The following is a 14,948-nucleotide window of genomic DNA, read 5'->3' as shown; positions in this document are numbered from 1 at the left end:
ATATATTCACATACAAATTTCTACACAAATATTCACAGAAGCATTATTCATAATACCCAAAAAGTAGGAATAATCAAAATGTTAATGAACTTACCAACAACTAAATAAAAAGTTGGTATACTCATACGATGAAGTATTAGGTCATGAAAAAGAAAACATATTGATACCTTAAAACATAAATGAATCATGATAACATTATGCTAGTGAAAAAAGCTAAGCCACAAAAGATAACATATTGTATTGTCACATTTATATGAAATTCCACAACAGGCAAATCCACAAAGAAATAAAGCACACTGGTGACCTGGTGACCGCCAGTGGATGGCAGGAAGCGGGAAGTAGAGAAATTATGGGTTTTCTTTTGGAATGGATAAGAATGTATGGCAATGGTTTCTTGAATGTGGATCAGACATTAAATCAGAGAACTGTATGGTACATGAATTATATTCCAATAAATACATTATTTTAAAAGTTTTTCCTCTTTCTCAGCAGGACAGTTTTAATTTTATAATCTCCATCAAGACCTACATTGTTAAGTAGATCTACCTATTTTCAGTCATCTCCCAAGACCCATGTGATGCAAGAGAACTAATACAAGGAAATGCCAACTAAACAAACAAAAGCACCCAACATACACACACACACACACACACACACACACACACACACACACACGCACACATGAGCACACGCACACACACAGAGTTCAGAAGTAAGTAAAGATTTCTGAAAGGCTTGGTGAAAACTACTTATGACTTACTATTTTGATTAGCTGATATGTATACCATGGTTATGTCAAAGGGATAAAAGAATTAAAAATAACTCACATGTGAATCATGTTTATTACATAGAATTTCAATCTGGTAATCCAAAAAGTCTCTTCTAGCCTTTAAACTTGATTAGTTGGTGTTACTATTTGATTTTACAACCTCACAGAGACATCAATCTTATATTACTCTATGATTATCATCATTTAACAGATGATAAGTTGGCACAAAAAACGAACAGTACATTTAGTCAGTGAATATATGAAAATGATGCATTTATACTAGACAATGCTATGGCCGTTCAACACAGAAACCAATAGAAGGCTTAATACAGAAGGACTAATATTACTTGTGTATATAACATGGAGGTGTGTGTGTGTGTGTGTACTTATTTATTCCTGCAGACCTCTGACTTTTATAGTTTCGATTTTTGATATTTCAACTTGAAGTTGTGTGACTGAAATGCAAACTTGGAAGAAACCCTCCCACTGCAGTGTGGAATTTCGGCTCTTCTTGAGCTAACCACACATTCTCTAGTGAAGCTCTTTTGATTCTGGACAGCAGCAGTGAGCTTTAGCACCCACCAGCCACAAAGTCACCAGCACACACAGCCAGGGCTCCACGGAACACAATGTTGCTAAACTGTGGTGTTTAGTAGTTAGATGAATTACAATTATTTTTGAGTTACTATACTTTCAACTCAGGTTGATTTGTCTGGTCATAAGCCTGCAGGAAGCTTAAAACCATCTGGAAACATATATTTTGGGCAGAAATAAAAAGATTTAACCTAGTTAATTTTCTAGAATGTTTTCTTAAGAATTATTTCAAAGAGCAGAAAAACACTCAAGTGAGAGTTATTTTTAACAAGCATTTGAAGCAAAACATGAATTCACGTGTTCATTTCTATTTACTGGCCTGTGTTTTCCAGTCACTGAGATTCCCAAGTCACAGTGCCATCAGTTCATCGCTCTTCCGTTTTCCCTGATAATTCCATCCTGTCACAAATAAGCTAGCATTAACCCATCTTCTCCAATTGTCTGAGCTTGTCTCCTCTTTTCCTTTCTTTCCTCTGTTATTATAAATTCATAACACCTTATGCCTGACCCACTTTATAGATTCTCAAACACCTCTCTCCTAAAGAATATAAAACCGCTGTAGAGCATCAGGCAGGAGGCAGTGCTTTACAAAACCCCAGTATACAGTAAAATATATATATATATATATCCCTTTTAAAGTTTAACGATTTTCCCCTCTACAAAAGATACTCAGAGAAAAAGCTCCTTTTAAAATGCTTGCCCTGTCACTTCATTAATATTTACAGTTTCTCTTATGCTGCCGGTGACTTACTAGATATCTAAGTGCCCACTGTAAGGGGCAATTTTTCCCTAGATTTTTTTCATGACCCTTTCAAACAGTAGATCAATATTCACTTGGTAGGTTTTTTGGCCCTTGCAGACACCTAATTGCCTTTGATTCTTCTTTCCTAAATATTTTGTTTTATTGGTGCCTTCCTTTGAACTCCATGTGAGAGGAGCAGATCTTTTTTTCTCGCCGACACCCTTCTCCCCAGCTACTTGTAACTGCAGGATCTTTCTGGGGATGGAATGCTGGCTTGCGAGGTTCTAAATGAGCTATTCCTGGACTACTGCTGCCCTGCCCATCTCATGCCTTTATGCACATTAGAAACAGTACCCTTCCCTCTGCAAGGTATGTTCCTGAAGGTGCCTGATTTAGTGAAAAGAGGAAGAGCTACAAGCACCAATCTCCATGCCTCTACTGCACCCTGGGCAAACACACACATTTTGCCAAAGATCTAGATGATCATCACCACCCAGGCATTATCCATTACTCAGCTCTCCTTCACCAGCCTCCATTCAGTTCACTCCCACTGGGAGTTGGGTGAGCAACTGCAATGTAATCTTGCTTTCCTGGGTACTTATTTACATGCACTCTGCGTAGAGGTTTATTCAAGACACAAATAGGCACAGGTGGGAGTACACATGGCAGAGACTCCAAGGGAGGAAAGGATTAACACATGTGGATGTCAGCTCTTACTTTTGCTATCTTTATAACCTTAAAGGACTTAGCCTCTCTGAATCCTGGTTTGCTCATCTGTAAAACCAAGAGAACAGCATCTGACATTCTTGCATAGAGGACTATAGGAGATGCTGTTTGTAAAGAATGTAGCACAAGGCCTAGAGCCAATGGTTTCAAAATCATACTTGTTGAAACTCTAGTACATGCTATTTTTAGAAAATCATTATTGATGGATAAACTGTTAACTCTCAGCAAAGTATTTCCTCCACTGGTTTTTAACCATAGTAAGGCATACAGCATCACCAGAATAGCATTTTGTAGAACTTCCATTCATGATGCTCCAAGAACAACTGCAAATGAATATTTACAAGTCTCCAGCTCACTGGAGCTATAGACTCTAAGTTCAGGCTTTTACTCAAAGAAATATAACATTATAATATACATGGACTCAGACAGGATTTTCCCCTTGACTTTCTAACATACAAATCATGAGTATGATTTTTAAATGCTTTTTGCAAATCATCATTTTCTGAGCAATTACTATAAGCTGGGCCTTGTTCTAGTTCTTACATGCACAATGTCATTTAAGTTTGCCAACAATCTGAGCACTAGGCATCATTATCCACAAGGCAGAGTTAATAAAACTCAAAACACAGAGAGGCTTGCTTTGCTCAAGGTCACACAGCTAATGAGACCCATTAGAATTCAAGTTTTATGACTCAAAGAATTTCTTACCATTATGCCACTCCTATTTGCATTTCCATGAAATCCTCATTACCTGGGTGGTATCAGGTGCTGAGAGAGAAACCCCAGGGGACAGAAGGGATGGCATCAACAGTCCTCAGTGGAAAAGGAATGTTTCTAAAGGAAATCTTGGCTAACTTAGAGCTGCTGGACTGGTGGTAACTGGCTTGGATATCTACTAAGTGAAGGTCACAACTTTGCTCAGAAGGAAGGGCAGCCTTATTATGTAGAAATCACAAAGATGCCCTGGAACACTGTAGCCATGATCTGGTACCTGAGAGTATCTTGTGCCTTTGTCCAGAGTACTGACAGACTCCATGAAGCTAGGAGTTCTTGGTGATCTGCCCAGACAGGGGATAACTAATTTGTTTTGAAAAAGATACCCAAGATACCCAAGTCTTTAAAAATATATATATATTTCTTAACAGATAAAGTTTTTGTTTAGATGTGTTGTCCGAGTATAAGAACTTTTCAAATAACAGAGACTGCTGGATCTGAACACTTTCCTGGACTACATCAAAAACCACTATAAATCTCCATCTCACCAGACCAGTCATGTTTTCAACTTTAATGGAGGTCTACTAACAGACCAGGAGAAGTATTTCACAGCTCTGTTAGTGAATTCCACTGGTGCAGCAGCTGGCATTATATGGCATTCTGAGAAGTACTTAATAAAAAATTCAGGACAAAGAGAAGGATAGCCAAGCCACTCAATATTTGGCAGAAGAAATGTACATGATGTATCACACCACTTCCTTACAAGAGCGTAACATCCTTTAACTTTTAGCTCCAATTCTGGGAATGAATTCTATTCCAAAGCACTAGTCTGTTGGATGCCATTCTACTTTAACAATAGCGTTATTGCACTTTTAAAAATTATGTCCCTACCATTAAAAATATGATTTTATGTTGGGGTAGGAATTTAAGGACACTAATAACCTATAAAGGGGTGTGTGTGTGTGTGTGTGTGTGTGTGTGTGTGTGTGTGTATGTGAATTTAAGGAGAAGACAGCATTTGCTGTGAGCCAGTGTGTGCTGGGCACTGTCTGTCTGGTGAGTCCATTATGAAGTCCATGGCTACAGTTGGCTGCTTTTCTCTTCTCTCCTCTAACAGTTTCCCAGTGCCAGTTGCTGCTAACTGCGCCTTTCATCTTTTTCCCTTATGCACTCATCCTCCCTGCAGTCCTCAGAGTTATGGTTTTACATCACCAGTGTAATGATGTGCTTCTTCTGTGTTAGAGCCTGGACGCACCCCACCTGTGGACAGAGTAATGCCCATCAGTAGCTCCACTCCCTCTCCCATGTGTGTGCTCTGGGCAGCCAATCCTTAACCATGCCCAGGAGTGACATTTCCATCAGAGTCCTCAAGACTTAATTACCTATTTTCCTACTTTCTTACTTCTTTTCAGGTCCCTGTCCAATTGCCCACTGCCTGGCATATGGGAAAAGCTCAGAAAAAAAGCAAATTCCTTTTTACCTTTCTTCTTGTGGTCCCATTATAATTTGTGCATGGCAATGCCCTACCTCTGAATCGCAGTGTCCTACCTGTGTTCACTCACCTAGCTCCTCAGCAGACAGAAGTCCCCATTCTGGCATTTGTCATCATCTTTGCATTCATCTTACTCCCTGAGACAGTGTGGTGGGCCACAAATCCCTTCAATAAATGTTCTCCAAATGAATAAGGGTTTTTACGAAGAGGTAGCAAATCTTGAAAATATAAAACCAGGCCCTGGGGGCATGTTCTTGGTGTACTAGAGTTCTTGGTGAAACTTGGAGTTTCCTAGTCTTTAACAATGGAACTTCTCCTCCACACCAGGAAAGCTGGAATGTTAAAATTTTTGTGCTCTGAAATGTTACCTTCAGTAAGGCCACAAAGATGAAAGACTACATCATTCTGATGCCCGGGACATCCCCTCATACTGCATCACAAGGTGTTTTGTTTTGTTCTACAACACATGGCTGTTCTGAACCCTGTCGTCAATTCCAGAGCTCCACCACCCAATCCAAAATCCCTCTGCAGAAAACTTGAAACCAAAACTAAATCCACAGAGTGATACGCTCAACACTAACACTTTTTATTCCCTGCTGAGAATATTTATCTATTTTCTTACTGTACAAAAATTTCTATCACAAGTAATTCACCTTGAAAGCAATAGCTATGAGAGTGGTGGATTCCATTCACTCTGCTGATTGTGGTCCACTACAGGAGTCATTGAGGGCTGCAGCCTCTGAGTCATACCAGCTCAGGTTGAGATGTGAGAGCTTTTCAGCAGGATGTTTTTTTGTTTTTGAATGGCATCGGGTCTCTCAGTATGAAGAACTGAGGGGCAGGTAAAAGAAGGGTTTAGTGCCATTTTGGAGAGATTCTCGTTTTAGAGAGAAGGACTGAATGAATGAAGGAGGAATGAATCATCAGTGTATTAAAATCCTTGATTTTTCTCTGCTTATGCCTACCAGCAGACATTCTGGGGGTTTCTTCTGGCCAATCAAGAAAAAAAGAATTCAAAGTCACTAGATTCCTTAAGAGTATATGAGGGACGAGCTAAAAGCAAGTAATGTATGGCTTGGAAAGTTATATTATGTTTCATTAAAGATGGACAAGAAGAAGCTAAAGGACTTTTGCAAACACTGTGGACCTTACGATGGTCACAGATACCATGTTAACAAGCTCACAGGACTTACCACACACCCAGCCCTGAAAGAACATTCCATGTATTACCTCACATAACCTTCCAACACTACTGAGGAGTCAGGGATTATTGTTACTGACACTTTACAGATGAGGAAATTGAGGCACAGAAGGTAGTCACTTTTCCAAGGTCACACGGCAGCAAGTAAAAGAGCTAGCTTGGCTCAAGTCCTCAGGCTGTCTGACTCCAACCGCTATAGCAGAGTCTCTCCCGAGTTTATATCATATACTCATTTATATGTCGCATTGTTTGTCACCATTACACTACGTAATCCTCTCATACTCTGCAAAGTAATTTTATGTCTCATTTGTTTGTTTGTTTGTTTTTGGTACTGGGGATCGAATTCACAACTTTGTGTTTGCCAAGCGGGTACATATGTCGCTGAGCTAAACCCCCACCTTATGTCTCTTCCTTATAGATAACAACATCAAGTTATGCCTTCTAAAGAAATTTGTCAAATGAAGACAGCTTGTAAGTGACAAAGCTAGAGTTCAGACCTGGTTTCTCTGACTACAGGGTCCGGCTTTAAATGCTTACATTATTCGACAATCTTAGGTAAAAGAATCAGCATCTACATTTATAAAATAGGTATAACTACAACATTTCTTGTTCAGTGTGTCATTGTAATGACCAAAGAATTAAAATCAGTTTGTAGCTTGCAGTGTTTTACATGAATGTGAGTAGACAGAATAATACCACAGGAAACATAGCAGCAAGTGACTAAGTTATGCTACACTCATTCACTGAGACATTAACTGTCTTTGAGCCCTTTCTATAAACCACAGAATCAGCTGGGGACCCACATGTGGTGATTCATTAATGATGGGCCCCTTGTACAAGGTTCTTTTAAACAAATAAAGAAAATTCAAGAAATGGACATGAAAATCATATTTATTAACCATGAGACTCTTTACAAGCACAAGATAGAATGGTTAATTACTAGACAGGTACTTAGATTATTGGCATCCAAAGTCTCTTTCAACACTGTAGTTCTAGCCTCAGGACAAGAGATTACTCTTATCTTGCCTTAATTGACTGAGACCCCCCAACCTAAGACTCCTTGCCCCGATTCCATCCTTTGGAATGAATACTCATCTCTATTCTAAGTATTGTTCTCCTTGCACTTCAGGGAAGAGCCGTTCCTCACGCTGAAGCTGTCCCTGCTGAATCCCACTTCCCCTCCCTGCTGAGCCCATGTTCCATCCCCAACACATGAAACTTGTGCTTTTTGAACCCTAATATACCTTCCCTATACTTTCATCTAAGCAAAGTCCTATCTAACCTAAAATTTTAACTACTGTACTCAATAGCCCTTGCCTACTTTAAGCTGTTTTTCCTTTCTCTTTTATTTACAAATTTCCCTATGTAAAGTCCATTTTTGCTACATCTCTGTTTTCTTAAATACAGCCAGCATTTCTTGCCATCTGCTTGCAACATCCCTTCGCCGAGAGCAATCTCAGCTTATTCAATCTGAATAAGCGTCTGCCTCAGTTCTGAAAACCTCCAGCTCCACTTGTGCTTTCTACTCTGGTCTCTCTAGGGTTGTGTCAGGCTGGAAGAGCAGAGCTACACTCAGGAACAGGGAAACCAGGACTGGCTCTGCCACTCCCTACCTGTATGACTCTGGGTCAATTAACGTCTCTAAACATTTTTGTCAAAAACTAAAACCTGTTGTCATTCAAATTGTTCTGAGAATGCAATTGCATGTCAGCCTGGGACAGAATAATATGTCCACTTCAGCCAAGCATCCCCTAACTAGCATCATTACTTCTGCTAAGACAATTACTGTATTTGCTGATGCTCTTGCTGCTACTGTGAATGAAAACCTACCTCTTCACTCACTCTCTTTTTCCTATGCTGAGTGCTCTTCTTAATTCCATCCTAGTGGTAGGGGTCTTCCAGGATAAGACCTCAGTCACCCACCTGGAGGGCATCCATTCTTGCCTCTCCATTACCCCGACACGTGTGCTTTTTCAAGACTTCATCATTTGACTGCACTGGCTTTATCGCCAACTCACCGTAATCATCCACATAGTCTCCCTGGGAATCATCAGGCTCTCCGAGACACCACGCCTTCCTTACCATGTCACATGTGAAAGCTGAGAGTTCTATGGCATCATTTTCTTCTGCTTTTGCCCATCACCAGGTCTCACTGTCAGGGTGTTCTACGTCTCATTCTTCCTGTTCTCTCAGTTTCACTGTTGTTCAAGGCTTTACTTCTTGCTAAAGGATCACAGTGATCTCAAAGATGTTCTCTGGCCCCATTTTCTTCCCTTTTTGACACATCTACTGCAAATGAGATTTTATTGTGATGCTTGTCACCTTGTATTCTGTTTAAGAACCTAAAACAGTTTCCCTGTGGATCAAGAATAGGTTCCCCACTCTCGCATTCAAGTTCCTACTCAAATCAACCACTTGCCACATTTCCTCTAGAAGTGCCTATATGGATATTTCATTTCACTTCGAGTCCTTTTTTTTATTTTCTTCATAAATCATGTTCATTTCAATCCTCACGATGGAGTTTGTTTTATTCTTCTCACTCTAATCTCTGTGGTGTTTTTTTTTTTTTTTGGCACAGTCAAAATTCTACATAATTCTGCTGCTGTGGGAGTATGGTAGACACATGTTATGAATTAGATATAAAATATCACCCAAAGACTGATATGTCCATGACTTAGCTCCCGTGATGGTAATGGCAGAGGTTGGCCTTTGGGAAAATGATTGGATCATGAATGTTTTGACCTCTACTTATCCACTGATGAGTTAAATAATTTGATGAGATATTGGGAAGTGATGGAAACTTAAAATAAGTGCTCTAGATAAAGGAAGTGGACCTTCTGAGGCATGCCTTTGGGGCTCTATCTTCTCCCATAAATCTTTCTTTCTTCCTATATTCCCCAGTCAAATTCCCCAGACTTCCTCCACTGCACACTCCCTGCCATGATGCTTTGTGTCACATATATACAGGGGCAATGCATTCAAATAACCACGGATTGAAGCCTTTTAGACTATGAGCTACAATAAACTTTTATTCTTCTACACTGTTTTTAATCAATTATTTTATTGTAATGATGGAGAATTGACTAACACAGGATGGAGAAGCACAACTTTCCCAACTAATTTTGGATCAGTGAGGCCTGGGTTGGACCTCTGTATCTGCCTCTAACAAGTCGTGTAATTTTAGCCAAGCTGCTGACCTTCTCTCAGACTCAGTTTCTTAATTTTAAGGCACATTTTACATTAATGCAGTCAATGTAAACTACTGCCTACAGATAGATAAAGCAAGATGGGATGAGGTGATATACCTACAACCTATCAGGAGCCTGCAAATATAAAATTATTTTTATAAAAATACTAAGCTGTTACCTGCCTTTGTCTCTGTGTTGATGCTTAGACTGCTGCAACCAAAGCTATAGAGGCCTCAGGACGGATGTTGGCAGCAGAACCAGAGTGCTGTAGTGATCATGGCATTGTACACCCCTGAGCTCCCCTAGTGAGACAGACAGACAGACAGAAAGAAACCAACAGAGGGAGGACAAAGTTTCTGTTGCTTATGTATGAATGCCTTGAATGAAATAGTAAAAAGAGTTAATAAGAAATCTTTACCACTGAATGCTAGTATTTTTAGTATTTTCAGTGACTAAGTGGGTGGCATTCATCAAGTAGTCCTGTCACTCACTAAAGTAGCATAATTATCTCCAGGAAAAGCATTTGAGTCACCGTTAGAGCAATGAGCTACAATATCAGTCTTCTGCATAGAGTATCACTGTATATGAAATAGTGAATGAAATAAACCAGGATTTCTGGGATTTAGATATTTAGATTTTGCTGGATATTTTTGCTATAAAGGAACATAGAGACTCCGTTGCTTCAAGGAAAACAGGTGACAATATTTAATAACAGTAATAAAATGATCTATCCATGAAAATTATAATTTTGGGAAACTTGCATTTGCTATTGCGAGCTCAACAGCTTCCTGACATGTCAAAGGCTTTTCTGATTAGTTCAGTGGTGATAGTAACATACGAGACTTTTTATTGCACATAGTAAAGTGTGTCAGCCTTGGGAGACCTCCTTAATGCAGGGAGCTAATGTCTTTGAACTGACCACTACTCGGTGGTACATCTCAGCCATGGTGACCTGCAAAATGATCAATGGACTTTACATTAAGAGAGTTTTCTAAAAGTTCATTGATACAGTTCAGATTCTTCAACACAACTAACTTTCTAGAAAAATGAATCTTTGTTAGATTTAGTTGAATATCAAAAGAAAATATCCCCAATTGTTTTAAAAGGATATTAAAACATCACTATCTTTTCCATTATATAAATATCTCCAAAAGATCACATTTCCTCATATATTTCAGAAACATCACCAAGAGATTGAATATATAAGAATGTAGAAGAACCTGAGCATTGTCTATTAAGTCAGACACTAATGAGAATTGTCAAAAATGGGAAAGCAATATTCTTGCCATGTTTTTAAATTTGTACATTATCTTCATAAAACAGATGTTAATGCATAACACCTTCAATATTAAGATGAATTAAATTTTATAAGCATTTAGCTTTAAAAATAAGAGAAGTTTTTATTTATTTATGTACATTCCTACCTAAATTATTTTGGACTCTTGAAAGTCTAAGAAAGTCCTAAAGCCAAAACAATTGATAGCTGCCATCACAGATTTGTTGTAAAATTCTAATTTAAAATGCCTGCCACATACCTTGAGCCAGTGGTCACTCAGTAAATCCTAGATTTTTCACAAGCATTTAAGCATAACCTCTCCCACAATATGTGTTCGCATATTTTCAAAGGTTCTGTCTGGGTTGTCTTTTTAGTTTACCCAATGAAATTATAACAACTTATTTAGAAGCAGCCCTCTTAGGGTTTAGCTAGGTATCTATCTGGTACCTAATTAATGCTTAATAAAGTTAAAGTGCTATCCAAATTTCATTTTAAGAAACTTTGCCTCCCCAACACTCCAAAAGGTAAAAATAAAAATTAAAACTTTATTTGTCAAAACTGCAACAGCAAGTTTCAAATACAGACATTTTGTTTTAACATCCAGGATAATACTTTCAGTCACTCCAAAAATCCAACCTTGGAAACTGCTTTTCCTTTTATCAATCCAAACTCACACGGTCTCTTGCCTGGATTATTTCAACCATCTGGTAAACACCTCCACTTTCTCTATCCTTGTTGCCTTCACCCCCGTTTCAACACAGTGGTCACAGCCCTCCTGTTATCACAAAATAAGGTCCCATCTCTCTCTGCCCAAAGCTCCTTGAGCTCTGTTTCCAGCCCAGCAAGAGCTAGTATCCTTACCATGACCATCACATCTCTGCCTCTCTTAATTCTCTTCTCATGGGTCTCATTGCTGGTCGTGGAGCTGTCCATGGTACTGGGATCCTGCCAAGGTTTGTGTTCTCAATGCTGATACCTTCCTCCAGAGCCAGGCATCTTTCTGACATTAGAAAGGAGTCTTTTCACCAGATTCTCCTTCACCCTTAGGAACCCACCTTCTCACACACTATCTCTTTCCTCCTTTTCCCTACCTTTCTTCTCTTTAGCATTTACCACTCTTTACTGAACATACTTTTTATTTGTTTGCTATCTGTCTTCCCCACTGAAATGCTATTTGCAAAAGGACATGGATCTTGTCTATTGTGTGCCTCACACACAGTGAATGCTCAAAATACATTTGTGGAGTGGACAAGTGAATTTAAAATCCGAACAACTATTGAGACTTTACCAACTTAGATCTACTCTCAAGAATCTAAAGGCAGGCAGTGTCTTTCCTAGCAGGATGCATTTACAGTAGATCTTGATTTTCAGCTCCAAACCTCCCACAGACAGTGCATTTCAGTATCCAGGGAAAATGCAGTCCTTTTAACAAGATTGCCAATTTTCCTGCAGGAAAGTATGAATTTATGATTTTTAGTTTGTTCTGCAAATGAAGACTAACAACCTCTCAGGGACAGGAGAGTAATTGACTTAGGTTGCCCCAGCAGGAAAAGCAAAATCACTTGGGGAAATAAAGACTGTGATTGGGCACAACACAGCATCCTCCAGTTAAACCTGAAGGTGAGGAAATAACACACTGTTTTCTCATTGCATTGGACACTTCATTTTACCCTGAGAACCTCTGTACTGTGGCTGAAGATCTTGAAGAAAACCCACCAGGAAGTCATTTAAAAGTCAACACACACCATGAAGGGAGCAAATTTAATTCAATTTCAAGAACACATTAAAAGAGAGAGGAAGTAAAACGTAATGAGAACCTGCTGCCTCAAACTGCAGCCAGGTAGGAAGCCAGGCTGCAGGGGTGGCCATTACTCAATAGCTCTCCCTCTGATGGAGGCTCCATGCCCTGGGAGAAGGACTCACACGCAGCAGTACTACAGTTTATCTGTGTTCCTGCTTCAACAGAGCACTTGAACTTCAATGAAGCTATAGTGTCCTACTCCAAGACATACTCAGATTTCTCCAACATTCTTTCAAACTTCTATTAACAAAGATGGAATTCTTTGCTGCACAGTAAAACTTCTTAAAACTGAAAGGTTCCTTTCCTCTGGATTTTTTCTTTGATAGTGATTAAAGCAGTTATTAGTAGGGTTCAAATAAAAAATGTTGGGGCTCCTTAATAAATTATAGACAAGAAGGTAGTACACCCTGCAGATCCATAGGATGTAAACATCTACTATGGCTACAGTGAGGTCAAAAGACAAGTTATTTAACATCTGCCTTGTTTACACTGCCCCTTAAAATCAAAATTTGTCTGTGTGTGTGTGTGTGTGTGTGTCTGTCTGTCTGTCTCTCCCTCTCTCTCTTAACTTTTACAGAGCTGCTAAAAGAATAAATTGAAATAAGGTGAGAATATGTAATGTGAACATCAAAGGCTACATTGAAAAGTTAATAAAGTGAAAAACTTGATTAGGGGCGAACGTATCATTTACACCCTAGAAATCACACACAATTCTTCACAGCAAAGTGCTCAAACCATGAAGTGCCACAGGAAATGTGTAAAGTCTCTAAGATTTACCCCTCTGGAGTCAAAGTTCACTGAGAGAAAAATCAATCAGCATCCAACATTCTTTTTAATATTTTCTGTCTCCTTTTTTGGAAAGAATTAAGAAGGGCAGAGTGTAAGACATTCAATGGGTACATGACCAGATTATTCTGGAAAGCAAACAATAGATTGGCAGATACAAAGTCAGCACTCAGTATCAGTTAGCCATTGAAAACCCAAGGGGCACCTCCAAAGGGTCTTGGAAATTCATGGGAGCCTAGGAGAGATACTGCTCATAGTGGAGAGAAATGAACCAGACACATGCAGGGGAAAAGGGAAAACCACTACCTCTTTAATCCCTCTCACTCCTGGTTAAATCTTCCAGTTCACAGCCCATGGAACTTACAGTAAGCCAGAAAGGCCCACAAAAACAGAAGAACAGATGACTGCCAGGTGGCCTGCATATCCCTTAGGACAGGAAATAGAGCCAAAAACAAACCTACACCACTCCCGATGGACTGGAAGCTGTATAGGATGAAAGCAGCACGTAGGAACGATAGATCTAAGTATCATTCCTTCAGGGATAGCTCCACTCCAAAACAAAATGCATCCTCCTGAAATATTTCTGTGCTACCAGGAGCCACCCAGTCCTAAAACTTACCACCTTTAATCCAATTACTTTTTCACTTCAAGTCTTCTATACCTCATTCTAAGGATGCAGGGACTAGGCTTGCCATATTGTAAGTAACTGATAAATAATTACTCAATAGGATATACACGTGTAGTTGTGTGTTTGCTCTCCTATACCTTCAGATTCTCTACCCATCAACTTGAAATCTTCAGATGAAATCACTTCTAGGCTCAGAACACATTTTGTGTTTCTTCTTCATAACCTACAACTTGGAGTTTATTTAAAAAAAAAAACCTTGAATTCTACTTTAAGACTCAAGCTGTTTCTTCACTCAAGAAACTCAAATTGCTTTTGTTTGAGACTCCACTTCAAAACTATATTCCTTGGATCTTGTTTTATTCTTTAAAAATGTCAAATACAGAAATTTTGAAAATCTTCAATGAATTTCTTGAGATCCTCCACCTAAATAGACTCCAAATGCAGGGGGGTAGAATATTCCCAGGAAGCACACAGCCATCCAGAATATTTTACAAGCTGTCCAGTGAGATGAGAGTCAACAGCTAGCAAAAAGAGGGAAGGAACCATTCAAAGATAAACCAGAAAGTATCTTAACTATTTCAAATCCTCCTTAATTGTTTTCACCTTTTGTTTCATACTGAATTCCTAGTTCTCATAAACCTCAGGAGAGATATGAGATAGTTTTTCCAAATTCAAGATGAAATTCAGACACAACTTTCTGAAATTGATGTAATGTACCAATAAGTTTTTTTAAAAAAAAGTTTAAATGCCAAAACTTCCAGTGAAAAGCAGGAAATAACTATTTGGAAGTTCAGGTAACATTTACAAATAAATCCTATGAGAAGCAAATAGATCCAAAATTTACAATGTGTGATGACCTAAGTAATCCAACAGATTTTTTTTTTAACAGTCTCCACACACAGTAAAAAGGAGAAAGAAAACAGTTAGTTTTGCCCCGGGCAATAATATTAAATACATTAGGTAAATATTCAACCTTTCAAGTAAACATTCTATCTCTCTCTCTCCTTTCCTCCCTCTTCCCCCAAACCCCA

The sequence above is a fragment of the Cavia porcellus genome, unplaced genomic scaffold (genome assembly GCF_034190915.1).
Source record: "Cavia porcellus strain 051 isolate PalLab524CR breed Dunkin Hartley unplaced genomic scaffold, mCavPor4.1 scaffold_19, whole genome shotgun sequence".
Classification (NCBI taxonomy): Eukaryota; Metazoa; Chordata; class Mammalia; order Rodentia; family Caviidae; genus Cavia; species Cavia porcellus.
Note: the sequence above shows the minus strand (reverse complement) of the source record.